Here is a 13,676-nt window from a genome sequence, read left to right on the forward strand (position 1 = left end):
CAAAAGTTAGGGAATTTCATGGACTATAAGCCTACGGTATTAACTTTTTGGCCAATCGCAGTTTTTCTCATAGTTTTTCGATTTTTCTAGAACAAACATTTTACAACGTTAGTTTTTGCCCTGTAGGCCGCCATAGCGGCACTTTTTGGTCTCAATTTTGTCATATTCGAAATCCTCGGACAATTTCACGTAAGCTAGAAGAATTGGAGTTGTAAATTTGATTTTAAAAATAATTAAATAAAACATTTTTGAAAAAAGAAATAGATCTTATTTACCCTGTGGTTAATACGTCAAATGCTGTATCAAGTAGGCGAAAACCTGTTTTACCCCTAATCGAACAAATTGTTAAAAAATATTTTAATTCATTCTAAATGGCATTTTTTCCAATCAAATTTACAACTCCAATACTTCTAGCTTACGTGAAATTGTCCGAGGATTTCGAATATGACAAAATTGAGACCAAAAAGTGCCGCTATGGCGGCCTACAGGGCAAAAACTAACGTTGTAAAATGTTTGTTCTAGAAAAATCGAAAAACTATGAGAAAAACTGCGATTGGCCAAAAAGTTAATACCGTAGGCTTATAGTCCATGTAATTACCTATCTTTTGACCTATGGGAGTATGGGTGTTGGAGGCTGTTGCAAAAAGATATTAAGGTTTTAAAAAAATCAATTTTTGACAGTAATTTGCAAAAGCTAAGAGAAAAAGTCTTACTAATCCTGGATGTCTATGGCACATTTTGAAGTGCTTCAAAAGACCTTTCGAATGCATCTAAGAGAGTTGGAATTGATTGAGTTTTACGGAAATGCGAGCAATTTTTAGATTTTTTAGGTTTGTTAGACCTCAAACTTCAAAGCCCGTTTTACCCCACTTCCCTTTGTCGTAGAGGGCTCATATTTGGCATGAGTTCATCTCATGTATAGACAAACAAACGCTGAAAGTTTCATCCAAATCGGAGCACTTCGATACGACCTCTAGAACAAACCGAGCAATATTTACAAATACTGCCTCTTAATGAGGATTATTCAGAAAAAAGTAATATAGACTGTTTTTGCCGATTTTAAAATAATTTTGTTATTTGAATATTCAACATTACAAAATTCATGTTTTATAATTAATTTTTTTCGACACGTTCTAGCGAACAAAATCTTGTTACTTTTGAGCCATAGAGAAACATGAATTTAAAATTTGCCGCCTAGTTATGATTTTATTGAAATAAACGTTTTTTAAAGAAACATATTCACACCCAATACAATTTTTGCTTTATGATTTTAATGTAAAATTGAAATTGCAATCGAAAAATACGTCACATATTTTTTTTCATAAGATGCTTAATTTTCAAATAATAGCAATTTTAACGCTTGTTTTGGTGAAAACGTTTTAAACAAAGTTTATCTTTGTCAATTTCTATTTTAAAAAATCGATTCTGAATTTTCTCTATAACTTTTGTTTTACGACATAAAAAAAATCGAACAATTAGTTGCTGATAGTCTGTAGAGAATAAAAATTTATAAAATTAGCATATTCTTAGTGTCATCCAGTTAGACCCTACTTTTTAAAAGAGCTCAACAACCATTCGTGTTAAAAAAGAAACATTTTTAAAATTTTAGAATCATTCTAAACAACCGTTTCTAATATTTTAAAATTAGTTAATTTAAAGTTTGACGTGGGTTTCAAAACGTGGGTTTTATAGAAAACCTAGATGTATGGGTATCAAAAGATCGGAAATTGTATGCCCTTTCCGATGCCACATAGGTTGACTTGTGAATCGTGGACTGGTTCGGATGCCGGCGGATTTTCCGACGACGTAATTCCGGGTATACACACACACATACACACACACAGACATTTGTACAGTTTTCGATTCTGAGTCGATAGGTATACATGAATATAGGTCTACGAGCTGTTTATAAAAAGTTCATTTTTCGAGCAGGATTATAGCCTTACCTCAGGAAGGCAAAATGCAATCCTAAAACAAAAATATCTAGAAAAGACCCAAGCCTTCATTTAGACTTATATCTTATATGCTGTAATATTTTCTTAACTAAAATATAAATTGTTTGATTTGGATATCTGTAATCGTATGTATGTAATCCGTTTTACTCTGTTTTCATTTCAATTTTGCAATGTTGGCTTGCAGTTCTCTTTTAAATATTTTTGTGCCGAAATGATATGAAAAAGAGAGGAGCAAAAATGTTTTGCAAAAATGCTATATCAATTGTGGATAACGCCTTCAATATAAGAAAAAGGCCTTAAAAAAATTCCTGTGGGAAATTTCAAAGCCTTAAATCCAAAAACGCAAAAACTTCTACCCGGAAGCTTCCAATCGACTTAATTTATCTTGTGCCGGCAAATCACTGTGCTAGAAAATCCCGTTTTCCAACATTCCCACAGGAAGCCATATCGTCATCCACCCACTTTGCTGACAACTGTCCAAAAATCCGTCCAACCTGGCGTGTCCGCCAAAGCTTCCGTAAAAAAGTCCTCCGTCAGCAGGCACAATGGCCGGCCAAATCCAGTGGACCATCAGTAATCATAATCGGTGCTGACATTAATGCAGATTATGGTCCCCGACTTGGTCTTCCCGAACATTTTGACCGACGACGGAAAATCCCTGACGGAATTGCCGATCGTCCTCACCACCCACGTGGTGGTGGGAAGCCTTTCATGTCCGTTCGATTATTGCCAAGTTGGACGGAATTCCGACGTCCCCTTCCGACGGGGACGATTCAAATTCATTTCTCCCCCGGGGTTGGTCAACTTGTTAAAAATTCCTCTCATGAATTCGATCACTTTTGCGGTTGACTGCAATCATTGCAAATGCTACCTTTCGCCGGGGTAAGCTTTTCTTTGGCGAACAAATAGAGCGAGGAAAATTCTCTACCCTGCCCCACCCCACTTTTCCCGTATTTTCCTTGAGTGTGAGGAAACCACGAAAACAATCTGCATAAACTTTGTTGAAATTTTTACTATTATTGCCATAGTTTGTTTGAGGCTGTGGGGAAGGATAAAAACCACCGACTTTCGAAAGCTCCTTTTGAGCTATCAGCAAAAGAACAGACGGCTTTCGATAGCCCGTGTGCCAATCAAACGGATTGATTCGAGGGGAAGCGAAAAATCGGCACTTTTGAAAATAAAATTATTCATTTTTGACCGCATCTGTTACCACAGGCATTGAAATCATTTTTTCCTTTCACCCTTTATAGATTTTCTTGAAATTTGCTCCAAGGGACCATCCATAATCCACGAAGACACTTTTTTGGAAATTCAGATTAACTGGGGTAGTAGACAATGTGAAACAAACTGGTCTGGAACAAAGTCTGGAAAGCCATCATAATTTCTTCCCTCATGCCACCACTTAAATCAGTGACGTTCTGCTGCTTCCAAACGGCCAACTTTCAAGCTCCAGCGAAAGGTGAGCCGAGAGCAAATACTAAATCCTCCTGAAAAGGACCCGAGCTGAGCTGCAACTGAATCACGGCAAGGACGATGAGGATGACGACATGTGTTTTCATTTCACCTTTCCGTTGCTTGGAAACTACGCCACGTGTGTGATGATATCGCATAGATCATGCCGGCTTGATAAGGATTTTGAACAGCTGCTGCTGCTCGAAAGGTGATGAGGTGCGAACATTCAAGTGGATTATAATCGGGCAAAGCTATTAAGTGAAGGATAATACAAGTTTTTGGAGTCTTCTCATTTGAGGGGGAGTTTTTTTTATTTATTTTTTAAAGCGATCATTTCAAATGTAGAACAAATTAATTCAAAACATTTGCTCTCAAATCACACACAAGCGACTTCCGTTGAAACACACCACTTCAATTGAATCATCTATTTCAAAGAAAATATCCCAATGGCTTCCTGAAAGAATTTCTTTTCAGAAAAAAAATACAACTAGGACGCTTCGCGCGCAACGGAAGCCACTTCCTGTGCTGCATTGTTGTCGCTTCCGACGACATATCCTTGGCTTTGATCCATTCTCCCGATGCCGGGTTCTTTCCGAGGTTGACCTCGCAAATAGAAATATTCTACCGAAACGTAGAACAAAACATCCCGCCAGCGATTATCTGAACCCCTCCCCCAACACCCCGATGGAAGTGAAAACCCCAAACTCGGGAAATTGCGAACCCAAGAAGCGGCGAAAACTAAGGATGATTGGCAATAAAATTGATATTGCAGTATCATAAAAGATAAAAGCAATGGGACAGCGATGGGTTGGTTTGTGGGTGGTGATGGGTGATTCCGAGTTTAGGAAAGACTGTGCAACTTGCGATAGAATCAATCGAAGGTTTTCTCACCCAGGGTGAAAATTGAGGCAAATGTAAGGGGTTGGTTTATTTTCGTAAAAAAAAACACACCTTTCATCTTAATGCAATCGAAAGTTTCTTGCAGTGTAAAACCACCTAAGGTGATTATTGATTAAAAATATGATTGAAATTTTATGGTTTATAACCTATTTCAGCGGCTCTCAACCTGGGGTACATGTACCCCTTAGGGTATCACGAGTGGTCTCAGGGGGTACCGGAAGACAAACCCCGTAATGGCGGACATTTGAATAATATCCCAGATAAAATATTTGAGAGAAGAAAAAACAAACAGATTAGAAACAAAAAACTATCGCATCATTTTTTTTGCAGATTATTTAATTCAATTAGTTTTTTCTAATCATTAAATTTGAAAAACAGCTATTTTGCATGATTAATTGATGCATACAAAATGGGGGCTGTCCAATGGACAGTGTCCATACATAAGTGCTATGAATTTGTTTGGAAAATCTGTACATTGAGATGGCATGTTCTGATCACAAATCTTTGGCAAAGTTTATGATAAGGTTTTCCTAAAAAAACATTTTTTTTTCGAATTGTTGGCCAAGTTATATGACTCTAGAAAATCGACAAAACACACAGAAAATATTCAGAAAAAATATTTAAATGAGAAAAATCGCTTGCATTCGATTAGAAATTTTAATTATTTAAATATTGTGTACCGTTTATTTAGTTTTTGTTCATTTTTTTTTCTTTGAATTTTTGTCTCAAATCTCGAATAATTCAAAAGGTTGGTAAAAGATTCTAACGTTTCAATATTTATCATTATTTTTTCAACCTGTCTTTTAGTTTTGCCAAAAATTAAACTTAGGATAAAATGTTTTTATTGTTAATGTTACCCAATAAGGTACCTATTTTTTTATTGATGTTTTCTTGCAACATATCGATCTCATTTTCAATGTTACAAAAAAAATGAAAATAATTACAAAAGAAAGGTTTAAGGTTTGCTTTTGGAAAAACGCTTTTCTCAGAAATCTTAAAAAATTCGTGCACGGCGAGGATTCGTCCCAGGAAAAAATCCTATTACTAAATTGAAGGTTAGGATGCGCTCTATCGATTGAATTTTGGCCCGAAACCCGGAACTCAAAGTCTGATTTTTGAGAGCTCTTTTTCTGAAATACATGAGCGATGTCTGTATCCGCTCTTAAAAAATTGTGTCTTCCATCACTGGAAAACCGCTCGAAAAACCCACAATTTTTATAAATCCGATCTGTAGCCGTGGGGTCGGAGACGGACATTTTATTTTTCGATTCACAATTTTCGACCAGTAAATGTGGTCAAAGCCATTTTTAGAGGTATTTTTTAGACTATTTTACAGATATAACACTATCAAATTAAAAGAATTCAGTTTCAAACAAAATAAACTGCTGGGGCCCAAAATTTGAAGCTTTTCCAAAATGTATTTCCAGAGATATAGCCATTTTAGTGTTTTTCGTTTTATTTTTACTCTAATTTTTCCTATATTTTTTTGGATTTATACAAAATCATATACTGAACATCAAATTCGAAGTCCCGGCTCGTTCTCGCTCGAAAAGTCGTCAAGTCGAAGCTTCAACGCCAGCGCTTTTACGCTTGCGCGTTTTACGCTGCGCGTGAAAGTGTTCTTTCTGGCTTCTCATAATTGATCGACAAAGTGCAATAGCGATACATATTTTTTGAAGTTAATCATAGACTAACAATAAAGACTGAGTACCCTTTATTTTTTTTCTGATAATTTCAATCCAATATGTTTGGTGGGTCTCGTGGCGCAGGGGTAGCGGCTTCGGCTGCCGATCCCGATGATGCTATGAGACGCGGGTTCGATTCCCGCCTTATCCACTGAGCTTCTATCGGATGGTGAAGTAAAACGTCGGTCCCGGTTTCTCCTGTCTCGTCAGAGGCGCTGGAGCAGAAATCCCACGTTAGAGGAAGGCCATGCCCCGGGGGGCGTAGTGCCAATAGTTTCGTTTTTTATGTTTTTCTTAATTAAATTTAAATATCTTGCGACAAATAATGTACCTCTGAAATTAAAAAAAAAACATGGCATTTGAGGTTTAGCCAAAAAAGATTCGAAGCTTTAGGTAAAATTCTCCTTGGGTGGTATCATTATATTTCTGAAAAATTAATTACACCAATATATTTCTCGGAGTTTCATCATTTTGTAAGAAAGGCTCTATTTCACCTCTGGTGATATTAAATCGGGTATTCTACTCCAATTTCAAGATCACGACTTTTCTTCAAAATTATCAAACAAAACACTCTTTCGAAATATTATCGTGGTGTTGTTTAAAATGTTCAATGTTCAAAAAAGCAGAAAAGTTATTTTAGAGATGAAAAGTATTTGTTTTTTTTTTTATTGAAAATAGTTACAACTCGAAAACTCCACTTTATAAAAAAGTTTTTCAGTAAAATTTACATTATTTTCAATTATTTCAGCAAAAAAAAAAATGAATCGAAGAAAAGTACATTGTGTGGCCTACCCAGTACTTGCTTTCAAACAATTATAGATGCAAGCCTTAACTTTTAAAAAATATTTTTCGATTTTTTTAAATGTCCAATAAATTATTTTTTCACTTTTTAAGAGTTTTTGAATAACCCTGACTCAATGCGGTTTCAAAAACACCCAGGAAGCAAAAAAAAAAGAAAATTGGGTCCAGAAAATTCCAGATTTAATTTAAATTCTTTCGATTTTTTTCTCCAGAATTTAAGTTTCTTATACAAACAAAATTTGATATTTGGAATTTATAAGAAACTCCCATAAGCGATAAATTTCATGTTTAAAAACTAAGGGGTACCTATCCAACAAAAGGTTGAGAACCGCTGACCTATTTGAAAGAAAAAAATGCAGCATGAACAACTTAAATCAAATGTTCTGACTGACCGTAATTAGTACTTTCCCTGAAAAACTATTCATATCCATCATTTAAGCTCATCATACCACTAATGATCATAATAAAATAAATGAGATTTTTTAATGACTACGCAGTTGTCCTTGTACGCAAAGTCATCATCATCCATATCTGAGCATAACACTGTTTCTATTCACCCCTGGCAAAATCAGCTTATCACCATTAGAACATTCTTGTGTCGCCAAACAAACTATCGGTTGGTTTGGCGGCTATCCAACATCGATTTCGGCCGAAAATCATCCACTCGAAACGAGACACCACATGGTGTAAAATGATAACAAGATATTTCACAGAAAAAAAAACTTTCATTTCTTTTTGTTGCTTGAACATCAACTGGTACTAAATTTAAATATGTTTATTACTGTTTTGAGATTATTCATCCATGATTGTTTTTCAGAAAACACTCTCGGAAAAGTCAACAAACGACATCGGTACTTTTCCAGTACTAGTTCTTTTTTCCTCCTCCACCCACCACTACTGAGAAGACGCTTCAACTTTGCTGAAATTGCTTTTCAAGTTGTGTAAAAGTAATTAAAATTTACTCATTTACTATTCCCGCACGCACATATGAGTGCCGTCTCGGTCATAATAAGCTCAAAGCTGACACCGAATATGTGATGTATGTTTTGTTGCAAACGACAGTGCTGCCAGCAAATTTGCAAAAAGCTTTTAAAATCTATTAAAGGGTCCATGAAAAGCATGTTCAAAATTAACAGAGCAAAAGGTTCATGTCTCAAACATCAGTTTAATCAAAAAAAGAATGCTGGCAACACTGGCAAGTCTCTTTACATTTCGTTATCCTTGTGCTTTATGCTTGAACTATTTTGCCCACACACACCTCCGCCAAGAGTCTGCCATCTCAGCTCGGTGAGAAATGAGAAAAGTTGTTTTTCACTTTTCCACAAACTTATCCATTTCTGTACCAGGGACGAAACTGAGGGAGAGAAGGCACCCACCTACCCAGAAGCAACCCCTTTTTGGCGCAAAGACGCGAAGGAACACTTGAGCCCGCGTCACATTCTACGGGTTTGGGCGGAAAAGTGCAAGAATCGCGTCAGTCAGCAGCTTGCCACGGCACCGGAAGTAAGCGGTTGAGAGCGGTGGTTTCACGACGTCTTCATCGTCAACGCCATTAGCACAGTGCCCATGTGTGTATTCTTCAGCAACATTGCGGGGGATTCGATGTGGTGGAATGACAAAGTCATGACTCTGAGTACTGGCACATGTCATTGCAGTGAAGAGCATAGTTTAGTGTTTTCAGCCTTTTAACAATGTAAGGCTCAGTTTAAAAAATATATATATATATGTAATGCTTCAATTTAAAACATCGCAAATCAAACCAATAGCTTCCGCTATATTGTAAGGGTTCTGATTGCTCCAACAAGACTCAGTCACTCGCAAGCACAAATCTAACGCGACGAAAAACTGCTCTGATGTATTGCTACCTTTTGTCACTTCCACACCAATCGCTACTGAACACTCTCTCTCTTTGCTCTCCCTCTCACTCCAATCGGGTAGTAAAACTAATGGTTCAAGAGACTAATTTCGTTAAGTCGCTCAAAGCTAACTGAAAATAGTCAGCGATCGGCTTTGCTTTGATCCTTTAAGAAATTACTTAAAATCAATGATATAAATAATATTTTGCAATTTTGTTGTTCACACAACATCAAAGACACATTTGGCAGCAATTTCCACCATGCCAAATTCTAACTGACGGCAAACCATTGTAGTGCAATCAAAGTGAGCGCCGCGCTAGTATTTTTCAAGCTCTCTCCTCTCCTCTCTCCTAGCTCGAGAATGGTAGCGCGCTCCAGTCGGCAAAGATTTGTTCGGTGATGAGTGAGTGATTTCTGATCTTTGAACCGAAAATCAGGACCCTTGATCAGTGCTGACAGGTCAAAATTTAAGAAATCTGGCCAAATACCAAAAAAATCTGGAAAAATCTGGCAGACGATAATCATACAATTGTGAATAGGAAAGGGGAGGGAGGATATGAATTAGTTGAAAAGTTTGTAGAATTCAGGTTTTTTCAATTAATTTTTGACCCAAAAAGTTTGAATTTACATTTTTAATAAAATAAACATTTACTTTTTTAATTTTTTTAAAATAAAATATGAATATGAAAAACTGACTAACACTTGAAAAATCCCGTATTTCCAGGTTTATCTGGCAACCTGGCAACCCTGCTCTCGAATGTCAGATGGTGAATATTCTATGTTTCATGCATTTTTTTTTTGTTATTTTTTTCTTTTGGTTCACAACTTTTGGTTTTGCACCATCAGGTTATTTTCATTGAAAAATTAACGAAAAAAATCGTGGACGTACATTTAAATTTGACTTTAGACCTTAAAAATGGATTTTGTTTTCTTCAGTCTTTTTTTAAGTAAAATAAAATTTGCAATACTTCATTTTTTTTTTAATTTGAAATAGCAGACTGACATTTCAAATGGATCAATAATACAATTAAACGCCCTTTTGAAATGTGACCCTTAATATCAAAGTATTCAAAAAAAGGGGAGATCAGAAAATTTCAAGGTGGTCTATTTTTTAAATGGCATTTTGACCATTAGTTGCAGAGGTAATAATATTAGATTGGAGGAACTGTTTGAGGAAGACTTAAAATAGTTAAATTTTCAAAAAAAAAAATACACCAGTCCAGTTGTTTTGCATTTATTGGTTTCAAAATATCTACCGTAAACTGGGGTCAATCGGGAAACATGGGGCGAATTGGGACAGCAGTTTTAACCATGTTGGAGCACAGTATTTTGATTTTTCTGGTTGGTTTCGGTTAGAACAGACTCAGGCCAACAAAATTTGTACATCCATTTCCAAATTCAAATGCTTTAAGTGCTCTAAAAACTGCTGTCCCTCTTTAGACTGTTGTCCCGATTCACCCCAGATTACGGTATTGTCGATTTTTTTTTGCATTAGAATTTCACAAAAATTCAAAAAAAATCCATCGAGTCAAACCATGTTTAACATGATTTTAAACGAAGGGAAATTCATTTTAAATTGTTTTGTGCTGATTGGACTTCTAATTCCATTAACATTGTTGAAGTTTAAAAAAAAAGTTTTTCCACTTAATTTTATTGGGCGAGGGGGAGCGTGACATCAACTTTGAAAAATATTTGCAACGGCCTTTAATCTAGAGACTAAAAGATTATGTATTTTTTCTCTAAAAACCTCATTTTTTCCAACTACTAAAAACAAAACATATTAGAAAATATCATAAATATAAAATACGGGTTGAGGGAAATTGTTTTTTTTTTGTATGAGGAAAAGTTAACATAAAATTCGCAATTCGCAATTCGCAATTTTCAGTGTAAGAACGGGCCTTGACCGATCTTATGCACCAGGTTCCCGACGAACACGCACTGCCCTTACACCTACATCTCACCCTTGCTCTGAGTCAGTACGAGCAGCACGCTAGAACACGCTTTGAGTGTTCGTGCCAGGCATGCACACCTTCTTTTCCGGTTACGCATTTTAACTCGGCCGGGGGTGGTACATTACGTAGGGTTTGATGTAAGTATAAGCGCCTAACCATTTATAGTGTGCCTACCAATTTTCATTTAAGCAAAAACTATTTTATTTTTAGTTTGAATTCAAAAACTAATTGTTATTTTACTGTGTGTTTTGTTTTCTCCTGAAAATCTTTCCTAGTGTTGAGTCGTGTTTATCTGTTGCTATTTCTTCTGTCGCGGTGTTTTGTTACAATGTTTTAAACCTAAGCATGTTATTCAAAAATTTATCAAAAGTACAATAATGTTATGTGTGTGACTTTGATCATTCAATATATTGAGTAAGGACTCAAATAGACAATAAAGGAAAAAGCATACTACATAAAGTTCGCTACTGAAAGAATAAGTGTATGTTGAAGGAAAGAAGAGTAAAAGCTGTATGAAGTAGATTAAAAATATAGGCAATAATTTATGAAAAAAGCTATCTGATAAAGGATAAATAATATCATATAAGCTTAGATAGCATTAATGACAACTTCAGGAGCCGATTGGGGATGTTAGGGAAAACACATAGCAGTTAAAACTGGCAAATAAAGTAGAGGAGACTTGACAGATAAGTGAAACAGGACTAAAGTAGTTGGAGATAAGAAGAAGAGATACTCCGAGTTGCGATGTTCTAGGTACATCCACAACAGTTCGTTCAACATGCTGTGGATCAAAACAATACCTTCTACAATCACAAATTACTTCCCTTTCCCACATTGCCGCTTTATGATGTAGTCCATGCTCTGCAAAGAAAGGGATGTTAGTGAAATATAAACACTATAAAATATCGATACAGTTACTTTCGTGAACCTGAGTGACATCAGGGTTTCTTATGTTGTTGCTGTTGTCTCCAGTGTGATAATATCACTCCAAAGTGGTTGTCGTGGTGCAATCGTTCTCCAACCGCAGGCCCAGACACGACATGAAAATGGAAACAAACAAAAACAAAAAAAAAAAAACAAAACAAAACAAAAAGATGCATTAGTATAAGAAAATAAGAGAAACGAAAGATCATGCAATCAAAATAAAATGGTGGATAGTAAACAGAAGCAGAATTAGAAAATCAGTTATACATAATAAAGAAATAGAAGATAGATAGTAGCTGAAAGTGGAAAGAAGAGAAACCCCGTATTGCGATGTATCAGGTACATCCACAACAGTTAACTCAACATGCTGTGAATCAAAACAATACTGTCTACAATCTTCCCTTCCCACATTGCGCATCCCTTTCTTTTGGCCGTCTCTACTCTGACCCTCGCTGGTCAAAGGTTTACGAGTTCGTTTCCACAGGCCACCAGCAAGGTCACGTGTTGTCATCATGATGACGAAACCAAGCCAACGTGGAGGTAAGAAAATGGGTAACTTGCAAGGAACCAGAGCAGCTGTTTTGACCAAGGTCTAGGTCAGCTAACAGCACTACGGGTGTAGTTCCGCTCCTTCCAGGATGTTCCTCACCGGGTGTCAACCGAAAAGGTATCATTTCACCCTTGGCCTGCAAAAAAAAAAAAAAAAAAAAAGTTAACATAAAATTACGAAATTATTTTTTTCTGTGTGCCTATTTTTTTAACAGTTCTTTTCAAATCTGCATTTTTGTCTATCATCAAATCGATCTGCAACACCAAATCGATCAAAACATTCCTCCAATAGATACAGATTTTCAAATATATTTAAGTGCCATTTCTGTATGAATAGCTACCAAAACTGTATGAAGCCTTAAATGGGAGAACCAATGACACAAAATGGCTTCTTTGGTCGTAGGGAAGGTCCCTACACAGTTGAGCCAAATGAAAAAATACAAATAAAATCCATTTCCAGTTTTGGTGGAGCATTTTTCTGCACAGAGACTATCCAAGTTGTCGCTTCAAACCTCTTATCAAATGTAAATTGAATGGCTAACTCACTGATAATGACATCAAGGACGAGCTATCGGATAGATATTAACGGGGACAGTTCAGGACACTTTGATCCACTGAGAGTCCAGCGAGACTAAAGAATCGATTCGAGTGATAAATTGGACCCCTCCAAGTCGGATCCCAACGACCCTTTTTACGTGCGGCCGATTATCTCTTTTGAACTCGTAATTGAAAGCGACAGATTCAAGATTAGAGAGTTCAGGGTCGCAGACTGGATGTCAAGTTTTTTAGTTTTTTTTGCACAAAAATAGAAGAAAATCATTCATTAAAGAGTTCGGACAGGATTTTGCTGGGTTTGACAACATGAACCCCAAAAGGATGTCCACAGATTTTTCTTTCCCCTTTTTTTTCACGTCACTACACCCAAGGTTAGGATTTCCCCGTTTTATCAAGGGGGTTGTCGATGTCAAATCGGAAAAATCATCTTCAATGTTCGGCATCCCCTTCTCACTTTTTTTTTTTTTGCTCGACCAATCCTGCGGCCAAATAATTGAATAATGAGAAATGAGATTTCATTTCCTGCCCTTTTTTTCGGAGGATTTTTTTTCCGGTCATATCCTGTGGCGCGTCCTTCGTCCACTTTGTCTCTTTGTCGTTTCCGGGACGGGGTGGAATGCCCTCTGACAAAAGAACGCGGACCAATAAATTGTTCCAATCGGATTACGCCCGGCCCGAGTTCGTTTACGATGATGGTTTTTAATTAAGGCACCCGACATTGAATATTCAGGTGTCCTGTCCTCCTGCGAAGGAATCAAGTTCTTGGGCTCGAATTTATATGGGGTTTGGTTGTGTGGGAAAACCCACCTGCCAACGAATGTCCTCGCCTCGTTGTGGTGAAATATTCCTGCGCATGCAAATCAGAAGAGCATGGCTGAAATGCCATTGCCGGCGGCGGACGATGAATTTTCACCTTAAGTTGCCGGGTACTTGAAACGAGCCCACTAGAGCCTCGCATGTGGTTTTAGAGTAGGTTAGGATTTATGATGAATTTTAGTTTTTTTTAAAGGAATGTAATTTTTAAAATAGCTCTTTGTTTTCAACCTG

The sequence above is a fragment of the Culex quinquefasciatus genome, chromosome 2 (genome assembly GCF_015732765.1).
Source record: "Culex quinquefasciatus strain JHB chromosome 2, VPISU_Cqui_1.0_pri_paternal, whole genome shotgun sequence".
NCBI classification, from domain to species: domain Eukaryota; kingdom Metazoa; phylum Arthropoda; class Insecta; order Diptera; family Culicidae; genus Culex; species Culex quinquefasciatus.